The following is a 14597-nucleotide window of genomic DNA, read 5'->3' as shown; positions in this document are numbered from 1 at the left end:
TCCACTATTATACTGTTGATTACACAACGCACAAGTGACTGAACCGGTGCGGTGCTGTGCTGCGCTGCCATCGGGATCAGGTTCTCATCCTGTCTGGCTTCTTATCTCTGCCTCTGCTCTTCCTCTTTCTTTGCTACATCTTCTTCTCACCATCCGAGCGTCTTCTATTTGACAAGCCTGGTACCTTTCGTATGGACGTGTTTTTTTCCTTATTCAATCTGGACTAATCTCTTTCTCACACTTTTTGAACTGTTAGCTTTATCATTTTGTCTTTATTTTTACTGTTGATTGGATTGATTTGAAATTTTAAATGATGATTTTTTTTATGTGAATACCCCACAACAGTCTCAACTGCTCCCAACCGTCTGGAGCCAGTGAGACTATGGCATCTCCAATAGGGGTATGTTGTTAGGCTTAATGTAGTATGAAGAGGAAGGAGATGGAGAAGAGGTAGTTGGAAAATTCAGATCTGGTCACCAAAGAAGGATAAAGAGGGTCTCTCCAAACCAGCCTCTCCCGATCTGGCATGCCAAGCAGTTGGTGGGCAGGCGTATCCTGAACCCACCTCCTTCCGATAAACCCAGGCACCCCTGCTAAATCACTGAAAATAGCGAACTACATGGGGTGACCTATGGCTGAATGGTGGTCAGTATACAGGGTGTATCGGCACGTACCCGACAAACTTTAACAAGCTATTCCTTGGCATATTTGGAGTAAAAAATCTTATGTGCACTTTGCTGTCCGGTAACGTTTTTTTTAATAAAAAGTTTACTATTCATATTTTCACCACATGTCACCACTGTTTTATCCTTTGTCAAAGTTTGAAAACCCATCTGGCAAATATTTTATTCGAATTCCGTTGAATAATGCACGTGTGTACCTATATTGGCGCACTTTTTGAATCACAACGAAATGGCACGGCACTAATCGTCTCATTTTTAACTATTATTATTTAGTGTGTGCGAAAGAGCGAAGACGCTTTATGACATACTTGCTTATAACAGCTGTTGAACACGAAACGCAGTGCCAATAACAGTGATGTAGTGTGGAAATTTTAATTTTTTTTGTTTTTAATTGAAAAAAAAAAAATGCTACCGGACAGCAAAGTGCCCATAACATTTTTTACTCCAAATGTGCTAAGGAATAGCTGGTTAAAGTTTGTCGGGTTAGTGCCGATACACCCTGTATGAAAGTATTTCCTACTCTGGAATGTTCAGCAAATATACTACATGTTATTTTTAATTATAAATAGTGAAATTACACAAATTAATGAAATAAACTTGCGCATGCCGAAATAAGAACACGTGACCTCCGGATTGTTAGTCAAAGAGCCTTTGACCACGGAGGCCGTCGTTACTGGGTATTAATAATTGTTAGTATCTTTCACTGAGATTATTATGTTAGATTATTAAAAAAATCTTTAGCTTTTTATAGCAATGCTAACATTCCTTTGTTAGTTTTTTTTTCTCTTCTATCGAAGCGAACTTGAGCAAATAGCAACGCAAACTGCCACAGAGTTACTATGTTCATTGAACTTACAAAAATGATGTAAGGCGAAAAAATCCATACGATTCCCAATGATATTCAAAAACCAGACATTTCATCAATTCGCCTTTGTTAGTACAAATTCCTAATTACAGTCGTAGAGATCAACAACTCGTGCTATTGTGATATAAGTTCAAATTACTGAGTTTTTGCTACGCTTACCTAGCTCCTAATGCAATTTGTAAATATCTTCATGTTCCGACATCTCCGATACAGAAGCAGCTCATAATCGGAATCGCATTGTTTCGCCAAGCACATTTAACCGTGCTGTTGGCAGTACCGCTGGCCGCTTGCAGAGAGGAAGAAGTTATAATTGCAATCATGCTATGTGCAAGTATGGGTCTCTGTTGGTAGTTGGTAGTTGGTACAGCACGGCGCGGGCAGTATGACTCCGCAGAGATAGCGTGCAAACCAGTTTGGAGTTCGCGCAAATGATTCACTTAACCATTAAACATTAAATTACCTTCATATACTTGCTTCGCATTACATTTTCAATTAATTTCTTATCGAAATGTTCATTGCCATTAAAAATACTAACCAAAGGGGGACCAACAACGGATCCTTGGGTAACGCCGAAACTACGTAATCTTTTTTTCTGTAGCCACAAGTAATTTTACTTGACTTGACTTGACTTGACTTTACTTTACTTGACCTGTTACCTGTTACAATTTATTTGTTTCTTGTTAGAGGTTAGAGTTATAACTTTAAATAATAGCTTGAAACCTGTCTTTAAAGCATGCGTAATCTCAGATATCTTGTAGTTGCCGTAATATAACGCGTGTTTTATTATCTCCTAGCGGTGTTTTAATTGCAGTAATAAAGGGTGCGAACTAAATTAAGCGAATACAACTAAAACCGCTATTTAATTCGATGAACTCCCAGATATAGATAAGGCGTTTTTGGCATCGGCTTTTGGTTAATTTATTTAACAAAAACTTTCGCAAGTTCACTCAGTCTAGAAACTCGTCTGTGGGTGTTCAACTGAACTGGCAATAAGAGCACTCACACAAGTGGGAACTAAGCTATAAATGCGGTCACGAACTTAGAAATAATGATAAGAAATCCTCCTTGTTATTGGTGAGCTCTTCTGAATATGAGAAATGCTTTCATTTAAAACAAGCAATTCTCGCTCTTAAACAAAGAGGGGGCTATCAACAAATGCCAAAGTTTTTTTTTTTTTTAAATATTGAAATTATAATGAAAGGGTACAAATTACATATAAAATTTACTTTTTTAATGATAAACTAATGTTTTATAAGACAAGGTTTTTTATGCAAAGGATAACAAATTATTATAAGCAATAATTAGTCTTATAATATTTGACAAGTCAAAATAGTTCACCAACAAATATAGATATAATATGTCTCGACGCCATCTAGTGGGAAATTCAGCACTAACAAAGCCTTTCCTACCAAAATAAAGTTGGTTGTTTACAGGTGAAAAAAATATAAAAAGCAGTAATTGTTGATTAAAGTACTAGTATATATTGAATTATTTTGCGTGTTGAAAATAATTCGACGTAGCTCAGTGGTCCAGAGCACCTGACCGGACATCAGAAGGTGCGGGTTCAATTCCCGTCGGCGGCATTTATATTTACTCAGGAGATATTTTCAATCTGTATGGATATTTCAGGCGAGTAATTAATGTTTATAATAATTTGTTATCCTTTGTACTATGCATAAAAACCTTGTCTTAACATTAGTTTATCATTAAAAAATATTAATAATTTCTATTATTGTGCGGAAAACTATGTAAAGAACGTGTAAGCAGTGGGATTCGGTATAAATAATAAAGTTGTATGTATAAAATAGTAGGAATATCTAGTTACAAAAATTTTCCAGTAAGTATTATCTAAAATATTACAAATATTAGACCATAAAACAATCTTTAATTGTTCAAGACAATATTAGCGATTCCTAAACGAAAATCTGAAACAGAAAAATCAGAAAAAGATACGGTCACATCTAGGACTCGAACCCGACGGGGCACTGCTCTACCACTGAGCTATGGGACATTATCTCCTTCGGACATATTTAACTGTATCATACTTCGAATAAGACCTACCAACATTGTCTTCATTTCTCTCACCGCACATTTATATTGGCCGCTATCTTTATGTGCCTAGTTATGTGTTATGGGCCTAGTTATTCGTAGTGTTGTTGTGCAGCTGTCGAGTTGCATCTGAGTATGCTTTGAGGACAGTTCGGATTCTTTAAAAACTTTTAAAAGAGCATTTTCAATGTTTTCATTAGCACAATGCTTCAGATTATTTGACAAGTTTAGTGTATAAATTTCATAATAATGTTGAAATATATAAGAAGCTTCTACCAAAATAAGCTGGACAAGATCTCCAAAAGCTCACAAAAGTAGTTTTAGCGGAAGAACTAACAAAGAACAATCCACGCAGCAACGGGAGATTGTCTGTCAAAATGGGGACTGTTACAAAAATACTGACTATCGTCAATATTTTCTTACTCATTCGCTCTAAAATAGGTACTTGTTATGTCTGTCTTCTTGAGAAAGACAAGCACAAACTACCCGCACATAAAAGGGTAACGTCCAAGTTTAAGACAGTCCTCGCTGGCTTAATTGATGATCAGGTTTTTTGGCATGCTGGCTCATGAATCAAGCCATCTGGTTTCTGCTAAAGCTGGCATTACCGCTATTATACTTGCCGCCCGATGACCCTAGATGCGAGATACCCCAGCCGGGTTTCCCATTATGTAATTCTCGCCTCGTTGTGTTCCCTGACCCCTGATCTGGCGGTCAGTCCGCCAGTTATTTACGACTTTAATCTTCGCGTCTTAACGAGCCATTTTTATAGTCGCGTCGAATCAACTCCATTGCGTCTGATACTGAATCGATTGTATTCTGTACTGTAAACCGAAATCGCACTTTGATTAGCACTTAAACTATTATTCAATCAATATCCTGCTTGTTTTTTTGCTGTTTTAAAGTTTGCCGATCAAACTCGTGACTTGGTACTATTCGTATATGAATTGTACTGCTCTACCCCTAAATCAATTCTTGACTTGCGTATTTACAACTGTATTTTTTTTGGTTTTACGCCTATCCGGACTTTTTCATGCATTTTGAAACAAAATATATCTAGTAAGCTATCGAAAATTAAAAATAAAATAATTATAGAAACTAGAACAATACTACATATCAGACAAGTCACTAAAACTACATTACCAACGCTACTCTAATTTGAAGGGTTCAACAAGTTACTGGTATAGATTACGCTTAATTTTATAAGTGGTGTAAACTTGTTGCCCAGATCATACATCCTATTGGTTAGTGAGTGTGTCTGATAGTTGGTTGTGTATGTATTACAGAAGAATGTTAATTTTATCTTGTATTCCTAATCAGCACATGGTATTGAATAGTGGCAACGATGGCAGGACTGTCAATTAAGTTGTTAAGTATTGATACAGTTGTTTGATTGAGCTTTGGAATACACTGAATTTTAACCCCTCGGGTTAATTTGTTCTGTTTTAGGAATATAGAGCTATTAACTGTAGAATCAATTTGTTCGCTTTTGGGAATTGCTGATATGCTATAGTCTGACAGAAATCGAAATCTAAATACACGAAACGACAAAAAGGTGAGGTGACAATATATTAATTTGTTTTTTGACATCGTTTGTAATATATTTTCTTGTGTTTTTTATATATTTTTCGTTATCAGTAATTTTAGTTACAAAAAACGTAAGATGAGCCATTTAAATTATTTTTAATGTTTTTCAAAAATTTTAATATTTCAAAAATTATGTTTTTTCATAGACATATGAATATTAGTAGACCTGCCCTAAGTGATTAAAAGCGTATTATCCCCACTCCCCATACCGGTTCCATTGGAGCCGGCTGGGCTCGCGTATGGCTACAAGTGAAATTTGAAAACGTGACGTCATCATTCTTGTGCGAACTATGGTCGAGGCATCATCGGTTCATTTTACGAAATAACACGGCAAAATGTTGACTTGTACTATGAAAACTTGTAAAAATAGATTTGAAAAAGAGAATAAACCCAATTGTCGTATTACATTCCATATATAAGCATTATTTTACTTTATTTTAAGCATATTCACATCGTATAATATGAATCAGTTGTTACTATCACATCGAGAAACGTCTGGACGCGAAACACAAAGCTGGTTGGTTGCTGGGAAGTAAATTATGAACATTTATAAAAGTGAATTAACTAAATACTTAAACGAAATATTCGATTCTGAAAATAGAACCGAATTTTTTTGCCGAATTTGGACTTCGCAAATTTGTTCATAACGTGGCGAGTAATTTGCGCTCCCATGTAAAAATGTCTATTCATTCAAAAGCAGATTTTACTTTTAAGAAGTAAATGGTGATATTATAATGCGAGATGCCTATTTACTGTCAGATTGATTTATTGATGAATCACAGTCAGCTTCACTCCCTTCGTTCTTCAACAGTTGATTTTACCCCTCGCCATTATCTTCTCGTCTATTAATTCCTATGTCTGTGTGTTTTTTTTCTAATAATAATTGTTTTTGTGTTTTTCATCACCTTTCAAAACAGTTTGTAGATTTCGGGTACGTTCAGAAATATTCCATTCTTCTTTCGTATGGTGGGGGGGTCAGAGGGGGACATTTAGGTCTGCGAGCCATTCTAGGGCCTAGAACCTCATTAATCCCGCCAGGGAATGAATGAAGCGGGCACAAAAAAATACTCCATTTATTTTGATTTTATTGCAAAGCGGAAATACTTTGAACTTCTGACAAATTATGCCAGAGCGCTGAGGGATTATGCCAATTCTAGTTCACTTGCTGATTCTGTAAGATATATTAAATGGATGTTCAGCTAAATGCACTGCAGATTTTAACCTTTCGATTATTAGTTATGCGCAAATTCCTTTCAAATATCTGTCTACCTTTTATTATCCTTTCTCATGATTCGGTAACGATACTTACGTCAACCTTGTGCTGTACTCGATTATCTCCTTGTCTAACCTTGCCACGCAATATTAAATATCGATTTTCTCGATACGCTACCGTTGATTCAAAAGTAAACTTATTTTATTAGTTAGTGTGTTAATTAGATCATTATTAATATTATCCTAGATCACTGGCCACGAAAAAAAAGTACACTCGATCGTGCTACAGTTGCTGGGATTACGAGGAGAAATTTTATGAATATAAAAACATTTTGATATAGTTCTACAGAACATAACAAAAGTATTTTGGATAGCTGTTAAGAGATGGCGCCACTTCCGCTCGCGACTAATTTACGTATAATTCTAAGAGGTGTATATAAAAGCTGGAGTTGTTCGTTTCGGCATACTTACCTGGCGTAGGGGACACCGTGATCAATAAGGCGGTACCCCCAGGGCGAGGCTGTTCCATTGCACTCCGGTTCGGCTGACCCTTGCGATTATCCCTAATGCGGATAACTCGGGCGCGTAATTTTTGGTAGTCGGGACTGCGTACGCGCCGTCCCGTCCGAAACAAGTCACGGGAGAGGGATAGAGGAAATCAGAGGTAGGCCCTATAACTACTTTGTTGGGTACAATGAAGAGGTGAGGCGTATTCATCATACCCAGTCAAAGTACCGGGTATTTTTAAGCGATACTTTGTACTTGTGACAAATTTCCAAAATACGAACGAGTATTTTATACCGGACTAAATATTTTTAATAGGTACTTTTACCAGGTATTTTTGATGGGTTCTTTTTAACAGGTCTTTTTCGTACTTTTTCAGTACTTTTCGTTACTGGGTACAATGAGTACAGGTACAAAGAAATACCTGGTGTTCAATTTTTTTATTTTAGATCATTGCAGAAATGTATTATACATATATTTGCACAGAGCCCTTGAGGTGAATTTCGCACAAAAACGGCGCCATACAATTCATCCAAATATTATTATTACATATTTTATTTAGTATGTTATTTTGTCCTTGCACTATTATTCATTATTAGAGGTGAGGCGTATTTATCGTACCCAGTAAAAGTACCGGGTATTTCAATGCGATACTTTGTACTTGTGACAGATCTCTAAAATACCTGGTTCAAAAATACTCATGAGTATTTTATACCGGGACTAAATATTTTTAATAGGTACTTTTACCAGGTATTTTTGATAGGTATTTTTGACAAGTATTTTTAATAGGTATTTTTGATGGGTTTTTTCAGTAGGTATTTTTGATAGGTATTTCCGATGGGTATTTTCAGTAGGTATTTTTGATAGGTATTTCCGATGGGTATTTTTGATGGGTATTTTCAGTAGGTATTTTTGATAGGTATTTTCGATGGGTATTTTCGAAGGGTATTTTCGAAGGGTATTTTTGATTCGTATTTTTAGTAGGTATTTATGATAGTGATTTTTTGTATGTAGTAGGTATTTTTGATGGGTATATCCGACTTGAGTATTGAGTGGTATGTGATCTGATATTTAGCGACGGGAAAAATGTGGGGAATTTTTTCGAAATGGAATTCCGTAGCTACCCCCCCCCATGGTTTTCGAAAAATTATTGTGGGGAATCACATATTAGATTATTTTGCTTGTGCGGAATTTTTTTCAGTGAAGTTCCGTAACAACCCCCCCCCCATGGATTTTTTTTGTGGGGAATAATAGATTTCGAATAATAAAACGGGGAATCAAGCTCCCGTAGAATATTTGTGGGGAATATGTGGGCAGAATTTATGCGAGTTCATTAGTATTCTGAATCAATCTTCAGTTCTGTATTAAATACTTTTGAGTATTTTGTACCTGTACTCATTGTACCCAGTAACGAAAAGTACTCATAGGACCCACCTCTAATTATTAATGTAGAAAATGAGGGCAATTTTAAAATAATGAACACCATTGCTGGTGATTAACTGCGCTACATAAATTTTCTGGACATGAACCGACTTCATCTCCATCTATATGTATTTTCAACATTGTAAAGTTTAAGGCCCCACTTCAAGAAGCAGGGGACAAAAAATTGGTTTATAGACTCATTTGAGTGCTCCCCTCCACGGAAATCTTTAGTAAAAGGCGAAAGATTTATTCGTTATTGAAGGGAAACCAGAGTACCGAATGAGGTATTTCTGCGGCATAAATCGACACGTTGATAGCGTCTCTACGCGAGCCGCTGGCAGAAGTGGCGCCATCTTTTCTCGACGCTTTGAACTACACACGTTAATAAAAATTATGTTGGAGGCAACAGGCCAATGAATTTTATTTCAGAATGTTGGGAGTTTATGTATAAAAATAGTTTTTGTACTGTAATAACTGGATTGATAATATATTCAGCACAGTGACCCCATCCCACAATACCATATGCAAAGTGGTGCAAAATGTACTATTATTTTTGTGTTGTTAATGCAGTTATAACAACAGCTCATGATTTTTGGGGTATTTGATGAGATAAATAATAAGTCATTAAAATAGGTTCAAATTTATGTAGGTGTTGGCGCATTTTTCATATATCTTCCCCATCGAATTGTCCCGTCCGTCCATGCACTCTTATATACAAGGAAATTACATCGTGTTACTTTATGACCACCTTATGAAAAACCCACACTGCTATTGGATTACTCACCCGCTCTTGTAAACCTTTAGAAATAGACCAGTTTTTACATTGCTATTAGCGAGAAAAATACTACTCAGATTGTTGACAGAACTGCGCAGGAAATTGAAATTATCGGCGTAAGATTGGCTCACGACTAGGGTTGCCAGATGATAATTTGATAAAGGAGGGCAGATGGGTCTAATAAGGAGGATTTTCTGTAAAAAAGGAGGACATTCAGAAATTAAACGATTTTTTTATATTTTTCTTACTTTATTTTAATCATATTTAGCTGAGCTGCCAATTTTTGGAAAGAAGTTCTTGGTTTTTTAACAAATAATTATAAAAATCTTCACATGTCATGCTTTTGAAGTTGTATTGAGTAAGAATTAAAGATTTAACTGACTGAACACTTAGGACGGGTTGTTTTGGAGGATTTGAACAATTCATCAAATTTCAATGGTGAATTCCGGGTTTTGTGAAAGTCCTATTCAAGTTCTGTTATTATATCAGCATAGGGTAGTTGCTTGAGAGAACTGAAATAAAAACAGAACTTGAAAAAATCTTTCACAGAACCTGAAAATTAACTTTGAAATTTGAAGAATTGTTCAAATTTCAACATTCATTTTCGGGTTCTGTGAAATTCCTATTCAAGTTCTGATATTATATCATTGTAGGCTAGTTGCGTGACAAAACTGAAATAAAAACAGAACTTGAAAAAATCTTTCATAGAACTTGAAAATGAACGTTGAAATTTGATGAATTGTTCAAATTCTCCGAAACAACCGGTCCTTAGTCTTTTCCTCTCTTTGCTCCACTGAGTTATGCGTTATGTGCGCTTATACAAAATTAAACTCGCAGATCTTGAGCAGTTATGAGAAACATTCAATGTTTTCAACACTTGAATTAGATTGTCTACTGCTCGTGCAACTTCAAATCATAATATGCTTCATCTTCATCTGATTCTGATTTAAGAAATGAAATCAAGTTACAAAATTGATCGTGTAGCTTAACATCGTCAATCCTAAACCTCTGATGTTCAAGAACTCAATGCATGAAACTAAATCATCATATTCTAGGTTTTCGTTCTCTTTCAGCAATGTCATCCCCTCAAAACATTTGAAATCTTCTAAGGTTTTTACCCATCCCATCAAGTAATCTTCACAAGCCTTGTAAACACTTAAAAAATCTCCCACCAGTCCCGCCCGATGTTTAGCAAAAAGGAGGACTTACAGTAGGTAAGGAAGGACAAAACATGCAGAAGGAGGACATGTCCTCCTTTTGGATACCATCTGGTAACCCTACTCACGACGGACCGCTCTGCACATGCTGTATTCTTCATGTAATTAATTATCCCCTTGTGTAATTTAACAGAACATTTTTATGTAATGATATTTATATTTTTATTTTAATACAATCATAATCACATACAAAACACAAGAAATAACAACTAACACTAGATCTCAGGGTCAAAAACATATCCAACAAGCAACTACAATGTACAATTTTTGTGCAAAAAAGCTTCCGATTCTATGGTACTAAATCCGACTCTCATTCAAAATTGACAACAATATTATAACATTTAAATCTCAAATAATGTTGAATACAAAACATAGGAAGATCAGAAATAGATAATATACTAACACCAAATACCTACAGACTGAAACCGAAAACACTCAACTGAACAAAACAATAGCATATATTTATAAATACTGTATATTCTTTTTACGGTTCTGCGCTAATTTCATAATAAACACGCTCAACAAACGTTTTAAATTGTATTAGGAACTGACCAAAAGGTGGTGAATCTTTTTATTCTATTAGGAATTGACCAAAGGGCGGTGAATCTTTGAATTGTATTAAGAATTAACCCTAAGGGTGGTGAATCTTTTATTTCTATTAGGAGTTGACCAAATGGTTGTGAATCTTTTATTTGTATTTGGAGTTGACCAAAGGGTGGTGAACCTTTTAATTGTATTAGGAATTGTCCAAAGAGCGGTGAATCTTTTATTTGCATTAGGAATTGACCAAAGGGTGGTGAACCTTTTGAATGACGGTAAATACACCTGGTCTTTGGAAGACTTTTGTTTGGTTCTGCCGCTAAAAACTCCGTTGTAACCTCTCTTTCTGTTAAACGCGTTATTAATGAAAAAGAGGGAGAAGTGAGAATGGTGCTATAAGCGGCATTGCTTTTTACTGTCGAAATCATAATTAATTATTACGACTTAGTCCGTTATAGAAACGATTAACGATACATACCATAAGGCTGTATGGGTATTAAATGATGAAAAAAACTTGTAGATAACAGTTACGTTGGCTTTATGCTATTATGCGATAATGATTATTTAATTTTAATAGTATTTTGGCGCCCAACGTGGGGCTTTTGCAATTAGTGAATCTTATTTAATTATGATTACATATTTAATGTTCTGTATGTTTTATTAATTTGGACGCTAAACCAAGCGTAACCAAAGAAGTTCGGGATTATGTGGACTTCTGTACTAATCTATATTTGACGGTCTCTGTGGTCGAGGAGTAAAGATCTCGACTAGCAATCGCTAGGTCGCGTGTTCAAATATTTTTTTATTATTTATTTTTAATTATTCATATTACATGATATATAATACAATGTTATGTTTATAAAAAGGTAGTCCAGCAAGGCTGCCACATATGCTTGTCTGGCACTTCTACTAATAATGATTTGTGTTATTTTAAAATTTTATTATTTAAAAAAAATAAGGTTTATTTGCGGCACATTCCAAAGTGGGAGGTATTCTCAGAACCGCCCTGGTGTAAGACCATTCAGAATTAAAACGTTGCTTGAAATGCCGGGTACTTCCCGACCTCCCTCTTCCACACCTTTCCCTTCCCCTCCTTCCTCTATGCCAAGGCTGCCCAACCCCAGGCCCGCGGGCCACAATGTGGCCCGCGAACGAATTATAAGTGGCCCGCGTGAAACATTTTAAAAAAACCCGCCAATCCGCCAATTTGAAAAATTGTCGCGGGCCCGCGGTAAAACAAACAATGCAGCTTGCGCGCGATCACCAGTGTTGCCAACGACGGCGATTTATCGCTATTTAGGCTACTCAGAACGAGAATCAGCGACGAAAAAATCTAACCCGTTGAACTTACCTTTTGAAACAAAAATACACCGGTTTTCGACAAAATATTTTTTGCGTCGAAATGGAATCCTGTAGCCACCCCCCCCCCCCCCCCTTCAGGTATTCAGTGGCCCGCCAATGATTCAAAATCGTCAATTTCGCCCAACTGCTAAAAAGGTTGGGCAGCCTTGCTCTATGCCTACTATCTTTAGCCTGACAACATACCCCAATTGGGATGCCATAGTCCACAGGATCCACGCGGTTGGGAGCAGTTGGGACTCTTGTGCGGCAATGGCATAGGCATTCTCTAACAATTATAGACTCTTAATTGTCTTTCTAAAAAGTCTCCTAAGATGGTTCATATATTTTGCTCGCCAAACTGAGAGCTCCAACTCCTGTTTGGACACTTCTGTATTTGTATTTGTGTTTTTTACAATAAATATACAATGTTTACAAGTCATACTGTTTTAATTTATACTACACTTCCATTTAAGCATTTGCTTGTGGATGGAAGAGGAGTGTACATTTACGAAAAAATGATATAACTAGGTTACAAAGTTTAAAAAAAGTACAAAATTAAAATCCATACAAATTAATGTATTTGGAAGTAAGAAAAAAAATATATTATGGAGGATAAATAGAGTACCTATAGTAGGATAATTTGTGAGATTTTCAAGTGAAACTAGGGGAATCAGTTTTTTTGTTAACGATTTCCCTAAAATATTTTTTTATATAGTTCAATATTTGTTTTTATCATTAATTCTTCTAATTTATTAAAGAAATGTTTTCCTTGGTGGGTATAATGGTGCTGGGCAAAAGAAGTGTGTAGTTTAGGGCATGCAAATATATATTTAAGTCTGGTTCGATTTTCAGCTATGAATGAGTATTTATCTTTTTCTTTTATAATTTGAATAATTGAAATTTTCATAAATGAGTGTTTAAATGTAGGAACTTGGTATACGCGTTCAGTGGGGAAGTCTGGAGATTTTTTAGTATTATTTTTATTATGAGTTTTTGAAAAATTTCTATGGGGGTCAGACTAGTTAGATCTGTAAGAATATATAAATTAATTTCCTAATTTTCTTTATTGTATGGCAGATGTGATCTTTCCATTTTAGGTTTTTATCGATGATCATTCCTAGATATGTAATTTTATCAGCTGTTTTCAGAAATGAGCATATTTGTCGATAGAGGTTAGCGTCGTTTTGTGTGAGAGAATGATCATGTAGGATTATTTGAAGATTTGGAGGTATACTGTCGGTATTTATTTCAAAGGGAACCTTTATAATTATATTTTTTAATATAATTATAAAGGTTCGCCATCCCTGACCTTTATAGTCAGTTCAGATTTAAAGTGCGATTTGTCAAATATTCCACTTTTAAAATATAAAACTGTTTTCTATATAGTCCGTTCAAGGCAGAATTATTTCACGTAGGCTTTAATGTCAATAGTTTGTTTTGTGATTTACATCTCCAGAGCCGTGGCGACACTAATAATCCATGTAAATGATGTTTGTTTCTTGTATGAGAGGAGGCAGGCACAATTTACATGATGATGAGATGATTATTGTTCATAGATTTGCATATTTTGTTCATTAGGGTGGGCCGTGAATGTAAGGACAATTCCTCATGTTTATTTTTCAGATTATATCGTACGTTTTGTCTTAAACTGAGGCTCGCGTATCGGACCAAGGAGTGGAACCTTTTATTGCATAACCAAAACCTCTGCAAGTAGTTAGACTTACGTGAAGTTTCTCCAGATATTGTTAGCGGATTCGTCTACCCACCAGCTGTGTAGCGGGCCAGATCGGTAGAGGCCGGTTAAGAGGTAGCTACAAGCCGAAAATGTGTATATTCTTGGTATCCCTTATATTGTAGGTAATAGGCATTAAAATCGCTTGACAAACGAGGTCTAGAAACGTTCGATTTCAAGCACAACACTGTTATTTTATTTATAAAAAAGTTAACCAAGTGAAACTGTCACAGATAATCTTACCTATAAAACTGTATTTTTTCCTTTATGCGTTCATTTTTTTTAGTAATTTACATTTATATTTTTTATTGAGTAATTAATTTTTTTATTTGTATTCTACTCAAGCGAAAAGATATAAAAACCTTCAATTTATCTAAAGCAAATTTTTTTGCTATTAATAATGTACACCAATTCGTTATACAGATTAATTAAAATTTTGGCATTAAGCTTCGCCTTAAACTGTTGACCTCTCCCGCCGGACCGCAATTTGAGGAATGTATTCTTACGTCACTCCTGTTCATACTGACCACTAGATTACTACCCACCCCTCATACTTTTCTCATTACCAGAACTGCCTTTACACTTATAAAGGATCCACACATCATCCTCAAAGATGACATAGGCCCTGATAGAACAATGTGTTAGTCGCATCAATTCTATTTTTGCGACC

At 35.6% G+C, this 14597-nt stretch overlaps 1 protein-coding gene and 2 non-coding genes across 3 annotated transcripts in view; 2 read left to right on the top strand and 1 right to left on the bottom strand.

Annotated features, from left to right (window-relative positions):
• LOC149410040 (uncharacterized) overlaps positions 1 to 14597 on the top strand; it is a 229895-nt gene that overhangs the window by 35929 nt on the left and 179369 nt on the right. The gene's annotated exons all lie outside the window — the stretch shown is intronic.
• LOC149410045 (U1 spliceosomal RNA) lies at positions 6860 to 7021 on the top strand. The gene has a single exon (XR_016305064.1). It is a non-coding gene; the product is annotated as a U1 spliceosomal RNA (small nuclear RNA).
• On the bottom strand, positions 8478 to 8598 carry LOC149410044 (U5 spliceosomal RNA). Its single transcript, XR_016305074.1, has one exon. It is a non-coding gene; the product is annotated as a U5 spliceosomal RNA (small nuclear RNA).

This window comes from Hesperophylax consimilis, chromosome 28 (assembly GCF_061612785.1).
Source record: "Hesperophylax consimilis isolate HC1 chromosome 28, BYU_Hcon_1.0, whole genome shotgun sequence".
Lineage (NCBI taxonomy): Eukaryota > Metazoa > Arthropoda > Insecta > Trichoptera > Limnephilidae > Hesperophylax > Hesperophylax consimilis.
The sequence above is the reverse complement of the archived record's forward strand: the minus strand, read 5'-3'. Positions and strand labels throughout refer to the sequence as shown.